The sequence below is a fragment of the Callorhinus ursinus genome, unplaced genomic scaffold, assembly GCF_003265705.2.
Source record: "Callorhinus ursinus isolate GAN/ISIS: 27379988/994484 unplaced genomic scaffold, GSC_fseal_2.0 scaffold15, whole genome shotgun sequence".
In the NCBI taxonomy this organism is placed as follows: domain Eukaryota; kingdom Metazoa; phylum Chordata; class Mammalia; order Carnivora; family Otariidae; genus Callorhinus; species Callorhinus ursinus.
Genome location: NW_027397077.1, coordinates 3,969,306 through 3,977,326, shown reverse-complemented (window position 1 = coordinate 3,977,326; position 8,021 = coordinate 3,969,306). Strand labels below are relative to the sequence as shown.

General features: G+C 40.1%; 1 pseudogene; it reads left to right on the top strand.

Annotated features, from left to right (window-relative positions):
* Nucleotides 1-4,228: 4,228 nt before the first annotated feature.
* Nucleotides 4,229-5,323, top strand: LOC112834130 (AN1-type zinc finger protein 6 pseudogene; annotated as a pseudogene).
* Nucleotides 5,324-8,021: the final 2,698 nt, after the last annotated feature.

Here is an 8,021-nt window from a genome sequence, read left to right as displayed (position 1 = left end):
CTCGGCAGGAAGCCTGCTTCTCCCTCTCCCACTCCCCCTGCTTGTGTTCCCTCTCTCGCTGTATCTCTCTCTCTGTCAAATAAATAAATAAAATCTTAAAAAAAAAAAAAGAAAAGAAAATCCTCAGGAAGACTAAAAGAAAAACTTTTTTTGTACTCTGCTCACAACACTTCAAATAAAGGAAATCCCTGTTTCCTTTTCTCACAGAATACTTCTCATACCAAATGTGTGGGAGTTTTCCCCACACCAACCAATTCTCCGGTACTCTCCGGACATGAGCTTGGTGTCCTACACCCCAATTCTGACACTACCTGAAGTTAGAGCAGACGCCACAGGTTAAGGGCTCAGTCCATTAGACTGTTTCCCCTTCAGATAGATACTAACTGCAAGTTGGGTTCAATAATTTGCTAAAACAGCTCATAAAACTTTGGAAAATGAATTCTTACTAGATTACTGGTTAATTATAAAAGGATACAACTCAGGAACAGCCAGATGAAAGAGATGCATGGGGCAAGGTATGGGGGAAGGGATGTGGAGATTCCATGTCCTCTAGGGATGTGCCACCCTTCCAGCAGCTCAATGTGTTCACCAACTTGGAAGCCCTCTGAACCCCTTTGGTTAGGGCTTTTCAGGAGACTTTCTTAAAAGGCATGATTGATTAGATCATTGGCTATGGGTGACTGAACTCAATCTCTAGCCCCTCTCCCCTCCTAGGAATTAAGGTGTGAAGAGAGGGTATGTGGAGGGTTGGACAAAAAGTTACAACCTTCTAATCCAGGGAATCATGGTTGGTTCCCTGGCAGTCATCACCCCATCCTTAGAGGCTTCCCAAAAGTCACCTCATTACCATGAACTTGTGTGTGGTTGAAAGGGGTTTGTTATAAATAACAAAAAATGCTCCTTTCAGCTTTATCACTCCTGTGCTATTTCAGGAATTGGGAACAAAAACCAAATGTTAGAACAAGAGATACTTTCTTATCTTTCTTATCACTTAGGAAATTACGAGGGGTTTAAGATCTCTGGCCAGAAGCCAGGAGGAAGACCAAATATCTACATTCTTACTATATCACAGTATCGCAGAAGACAAACTGAACAATATGTTGGTAAATGCAACATAGTCATTCAGGACCTTTGAGAATGATTGTGTGGTTGGCGTTCTGCTGGAAGCTGAGACACAGCTCAGCCTCTGTTCATCAAGCTGAATGCCAACTGTGTCTCCTTAGAAACAGTTTTTTCTTATTTGCCCAAAGGTGCCCCATAGCTGCTCCACCAATATTTTCCTTCACTATTGGAACAGATCTTTTTGATTTTATTTTTTTCAGTTTTGCTTAAAATGAAGTAGTTGGTTTGCTTTGAGGATCTATGTGGGACAAATTAAAGAGGCATCTTTATGTTGAGGTATTCTTATATGAGGCTGGATAATCTTTGGTCTGTTAAATGTAAAAATTTTCTTCTGCTCAGTTGCCTTTTAAATTAGTTTATTGTGTCTGATGGTCTTCCTTTATTCCCTGATTTTATATTTTAGTTAGTAAGGCCTTCCCTACCCCAAAGGAATAAAAATATTCTTCTATATTTTTTTCTAGTACTTACAGAGTTTTATTTTATACCTTTCTATATTTAAACCATCTGGAAGTTGTTTCTTATATATGGTATGGACAGGTGAACTTTCTTTCTTTCCAATGTATAACCAATTTTCCCAACACCATTTATTGAATAACTCATCCTTTCTCAACTGATTTAAAATACCCCTCTGATGATATACTAAGTCCCTATATGCACATGAGTTTGTTCTGACTATTTCTTTTCATTTGCTTGCCTACTTCTGCACCAGTATCCCCCATTTTCATTATTTGTCACGAGCACGGTATAAAGACATAAGTTGTGTCTTTCCACAATGTCAGCTTTATTCAGTCATAAAGTGTGGTTAACATAACTGTAAAGTAGTTTCGGGATTTTGAGCTCCATGACATTTCACTATGCCTGTAACTTGGCTTCATACACGTCACACAAAACAAAGCACACTACAAAGTCAAACAAGAACAAAACACAACAAGGGGTAAGAAATTAATGAATAAATATGAAGTCAGCCCATGAAGGAACCATTTAGGTGAGGCCTTGGCCTAGTCCAGGTTGGCTCTAGGTGCCTACAGCTTATGATGTTCAAGCAGTGGAGGGTCTCTGTTATGTTTGGAGATTAGTCAGACAGAGCCTTTGCTTCAGTTGCCTTTTTAATTTTTTTTTTTTTTTTAATTTGAGAGAGAGCACAAGGCGGGGAGGGGCAAAGGGAGAGGGAGAAGCAGACTCCTCACCGTGCAGGGAGCCTGACGTGGGGCTCAATCCCAGGACCCTGGGATCACGACCTGAACCGAAGGCAGACACGTAACCAACTAAGCCACCCAGGCGCCCCAGCATTCTCATTTTAAACGTGAGGAACTTAAGGTTCAGATAGTTTACATAATTTGTCTGAGGCCAAATACTATCAGAAGTAAGCTCTATCAGATACCAATACCTTTTCCATTATACCTCATTATCAGTCTTGTGTTCTTCATTTTAAAAATATTACTCAGATACTTTCCTGAATACTGGCTTTGATCTGGGGAGAGAGAAGAGAATGTGACCTCATCAGAGACTTCAGGAAGGGAGACACATAATTGATGGGGTACAATGAACATTTATTATTTTGGCTTCTTGGTAGGCAACTCTTTGTATTTTTCAGAAATAACTCAGATCCTACTTGAGAAGCCCAAGCAGGGAGATATGTCCTTTTCTCACTGTCTGACACCTTGTGGATAAGCATGTGATCTAGGCTGAACCATATACTGCCATCTGGACATTTTCATCTGGAGGGAGTGGTGCTTAGGGGGAGCTCAGTGAGCAACGAGTGTTGGGCAGCAGCTGAAGTATTCATGGCACCAGAATAAGGGATGTGCCTTGGTTTCTGCCCAAGCCTGGATTCTTGTCCCTTCATCGATTATGGCAGCCACTGATGCCCTTTCAATAAAATTCTTTGTTCCTATATCAATTACAGTTGTTGCAACTAAGAACCCTGACTAGTGTAGAAATTAAAGTCTGGAGGGGCACAGGCCAGAGACCCCTTGGGGAAATGGGGAGACTGGGATTGACCTCCTGGCCCGGTTGGGGCCAAAGCTGGTGAAAATCCAGCAGGCATTAAGGTATGGGCATTTGAAACAGCTAACAAAAGTATTGCCTGTGGTCACTGGTAATAAAGTGCTGTCATGTTGTCTGGGATTTATAACACTTTGGTTTTAGACATGTAATGTAGTGGTGTGTTATTTAGCTTTAATCCTTACCCTAGGGGCATCAGTTAACATTTGAAATACCCCAATCAGGAATACACCCTCCTGGGGTTAGTTAACTTTGGAAGAATTTAGTTAAGAGCCTTACCCCCAAAAATTATCCATTTTTCCCCGATGCCACATTTATCATGTATTAAATGATCTTATATTTATGAATCTATTGCTATATTTTGTATTCTATTCTATTGATATATTTGTCTACTTTTGTACCAATACTACAGTTTTTAAAAAATGACTGGTGTTTTGATATGTAGTAGAAAAATATCCTTGAATTGTTTTAATTTAGGGTGGACTGAACTGGTCCTGGCAATCAGATTCTGGTTCCAGAGTGGGCAGAAGAGAGAAACCACACCTCTTATAAAATATCATCAAAGATTAGTCCTGCAGAGATGTGCTCTATCTAACGATGGCTCCTGGCTTACATACAGTATTCCAGACATGACCAAGGCAAAGTAGGAGATTTTTAACTCCCATGCCCAGAGTTCTATTGTGTAAATTTCTCTCAGTGTAACTCCTGTCTTTAGGGACCGACTCTTCCTCCATTTAAACATGCACTTTGCAGCCGATGAAGAGTATTGGGTATTTTATGAGCATAAACTGATATAAGGTTAGATCTCCCCCAGCCTGTCTTGTGCAGTTAAAAATCATTAATTTATACTTTATTATAATAACAGATATTAGATGAGAAAAATCACACAACAGCCTAACACAGAGATTACTTTCATTTTTCTGTTTTTGTGCAATTCTTATTAATTCTTGTTCAAAATATTCATAAGCACATCTAACTTTACAACTGTACTCATAGAATAGGAAATAATTAGAACACAGCTTCAAGTGAAGTTAATCTGAGGGGAAGCAAACAGAAAATTGTGGAGGTTTTGGTGGAATGAATCTGAAGTCTGCTGCAGTAAAACACTGAAGGCTTTACAATGTTTTCCTGCATAAAACTCAAACTTTAAGTAGCTGCTTATGAGGCTAGGGAAGGCAGGAGTCTAATGTGTGTCTCAGGATACAGGACAGCTGTTTGCCCATCAACCTCAACTGTAATTACCAAAGTAGCCCATACAGAGAGCAGAGCAGCCAAGATTGGATTCTGAAGTGATTTGCCGTCATGGAATAAGAGGTGTGCAACAGAGGAACATGGCTCAAGAAACTAATCACAGCCAAGTGCCTATGCTTTGTTCCACTGGCTGCGGATTTTATGGAAACCCTCGTACAAATGGCATGTGTTCAGTGTGCTATAAAGAACATCTTCAAAGACAGAATAGTAGTAATGGTAGAATAAGCCCACCTGCAGCTTCTGTCAGTAGTCTGTCTGAAATCTTTACCCGTCCAGTGCACAGACGACAGTGTCCCGGATGCCCAGTCACTGCTATACTCCACGTCTGCATCTGTGCAGCCAAGCCCTGTATCAAATCAGTCACTTTTATCAGAATCTGTAGCATCTTCCCAAGTGGACAGTACATCTGTGGACAAAGCAGTACCTGAAACAGAAGACCTGCAAGCTTCAGTATCAGATATGGCACAACAGCCATCTGAAGAGCAAAGCAAGTCTCTTGAAAAACCAAAACAAAAAAAGAATCGCTGTTTCATGTGCAGGAAGAAAGTGGGACTTACTGGGTTTGAATGCCGGTGTGGAAATGTTTACTGTGGTGTACACCGTTACTCAGATGTACACAATTGCTCTTACAATTACAAAGCTGATGCTGCTGAGAAAATCAGAAAATAAAATCCAGCAGTTGTTGGTGAAAAGATCCAGAAGATTTGAACTCCTGCTGGAATACAAAATCCTTTGACCATCTGCAAACTAAAAATTGACTTGAGGTTTTTTTTCCTAGTCATTGGGAATGTAGAGCAATGTATCTTGCATAGACCTTTTAATCATGCATGTCATCAGAAGAATAGATTTTTGTTTTTGTTTTGAAAATGACTCTGAACATTTATTTCCATTGCAGTTTCTGTGGCTGAAAAGACTTAAGTAAACTTTACAAGGATCATCCTTTTAAGATCATTTTAATTTTAGTTGAGTGCAGAGGGCTTTTATAACAAACGTAGAGAAATTTTGGAGGCCCGTGATTTTTCCAGTATTGAACATGCATACATTGATCTTGCAGTTTATTTTCTCATTGTGTGTGTACATAGCTTTTCTCTGCAGCATGATCTCTGTCGATGGAGCCCCTCAGGGCACAACTAGTTACCAGTCACTGAATGTATCTTCATCCTTACGGCTGCTTCTGGGTTTTCATTAACAAAGGTTCTACATATGTTAGCATATAGTTTCTTTGCACCCACTATTTATGTCTGAATCATTTGTCACAAGAGAGTGTGTGCTGATGAGATTCTAAGTTTGTGTGTTTTTAAATTTTTTTGAGCGAGGGAAGGAAAAGCTGTAAGCATTTCATTGCCGACTGCAGGTTTCTTTCAGATTACGTTCATCGGTCTGTGTGTATACAATATGAAGAATGATCTGAAGTAATTATGCTGTATTTATGTTTACCCACCAGTCTTTGATTAAATAAAAAGGAAAACCATAAAAAAAAGAATAGGAAATAATTAATCTTGTGTTTTCATCTCATACTGCAAGGTCTTTTCCTGTTGCTCTATTGTCTTTAGAATAACACCCCTTCCTTTGAAAACTTCCTCCCTTTTAAAAGCTGCACAATGTGCTTGATATACATATCAAATTACTAAATATTATTGTTGTTGCACCTTTGTCTCCAGGTTTTTGCTATTATAAGTAGTGCTGTCATGAGCCTCTTTTTGCATTTCGCATTTTCCTCTTTTTTAGATTTTTTTTTTTCCAGGATAAAGCCCTAGGAATGGAGTTACTGTGTCAAAGAGGAAAAATAGTTTGAGTGTTGAAACATTTGTCCAGTAATTTTCCAACATTATGCAATTTATGAAATACAAATGGGTCTTGTTTACTGCAAACTTATAAACATTAGCTATTATTATCATTTGACATTTTTGAAAGGTTAGTTCTTACCCCTCTGAAATCCAGGCTATGTATTTATTCCTATTACATTTTATCCTCTTAGTTTTAGCTATTATTTCAGGCTGTCAAGGTGTTTTTGAAATCAATCTGTTTCTGTTATTTAATTCATTAGCTGTCATTCCCAACTTTGTGCCAATTGCCACTCCAGTTAAGGTACAGCTTTAATATCTTCATTCAAGTAACTGACAAATCATTGACTGGAACATAGTTCAATGTGAAACATTTTAACTTACCCCTAAGGACCTTCTTCAAGGGTAAGATTACCCACTAATCAACTCTTGTTAGAGACCAGTGTTGAACCAGTCTTCATTTCTCCTTAGGCTATCCCAAAGGCTATACTCAATCCAGTCCAATGCAATTAAATCTATTTCTTGTGATTTAAGCTCTAAATGCCAAAATGCGTACTAGGCAGCAGTAAGTCTGCCCAATAACTTGTTGTCTCTGAGGTTCATCAGGCATTCCTGGTTTTACCAATTGAGTAACTTTGTTAAAAAAGGGAAATGTGGTCGGCGTGGCATGAATTGTTGTTAGTGGATTTATGTTGTCCTATAGTGGAAGAGCTGGTTGCTCTGCTAGAGGAGGGGGGTGGCAATAGGCCAAGGGGTTAAGCAAGAACAAAACCAGGGGTGGGCAAGTGGGGTGGAACTGAGAAGCTATTGCTTAAGCACACACAAGAGGGGCTAAACCAGAAGTAGTTCATAAGCATCGTGGACTCATTGCGAGGAAACTTAGGTCAGAGGTTCGGGTGGAAATGAAAAAATAATATTCAAGAAGTTCACAGACTTACAGTCTAATCTTACAGTCTAGCTGTGGGAAAAAGACATAAAAGTAAACAACCGAAAACTTCCAAGAAGATGAAGCAAAAGTATTTTTCCCTATTCCTCCCCCTAAGTATGACCAAAACCCCGATCATCATATATGAAATATAAGATATGATATAAACATAAGGAAACTCTCAGAGGTGAAGAGAAGGCAGGCAAGCTTGAGACTTCAGGACTTGCAAGGAACAATACGGTGGTGAGTACTCTGGCTTTTCTTTGTTTCTCATATATACCTGGGTTCTGGAGAAGCTAGAAACCTGGAAATGACAACAGACAGAGACAAAAAATAACTCCAACAAAAGCTGGCTCTCTCTAGCCAGAGGACTAGAAAGACAAAAAACTTTTAGGACTTTAAATGCTCTACTCCAGCCAAACACCACAGAAAAAGGTGTGGCCCCGACCCCACCCCACCCATGCTATCAAAGGTTAGTGGGGACCACAGATTTTCACCTTCCACGGGGTTTAATGAGACTGCCCAAACCTCTCCCCTCCTCCCATGGTGGTATTGTGTCAGAGAAGGGCAGCTAGAAAGCAGGGACTATGAAAGCAATAGCTTCTCAGTTCCACCCCACTTGCCCACCCCTGGTTTTGTACCCCACCAGGTGGTAATGAGGCTCATCCCTTCGTCCCTGCAGGGTCAGTGGAGACTATATGAGGAGCCTGGACTTCAACTTCCACCCAGCAGTAAAAAAAAAAAAAATCCCTCCCACTCCCCACTGGGGTGGTGTCAGAGGAGAGCTAGTGGGAAGGCAGGACTTTTGTCACCACCCATCAGTAACAAGGTCCCGTGGTAATGTGGTGTCAGTGGAGACTGCATGGGAGAACAATAATGAGGCACACCCACCCCTCCCATCCAGAATGGTATTAACTGAAACCTGGTAGGAACTC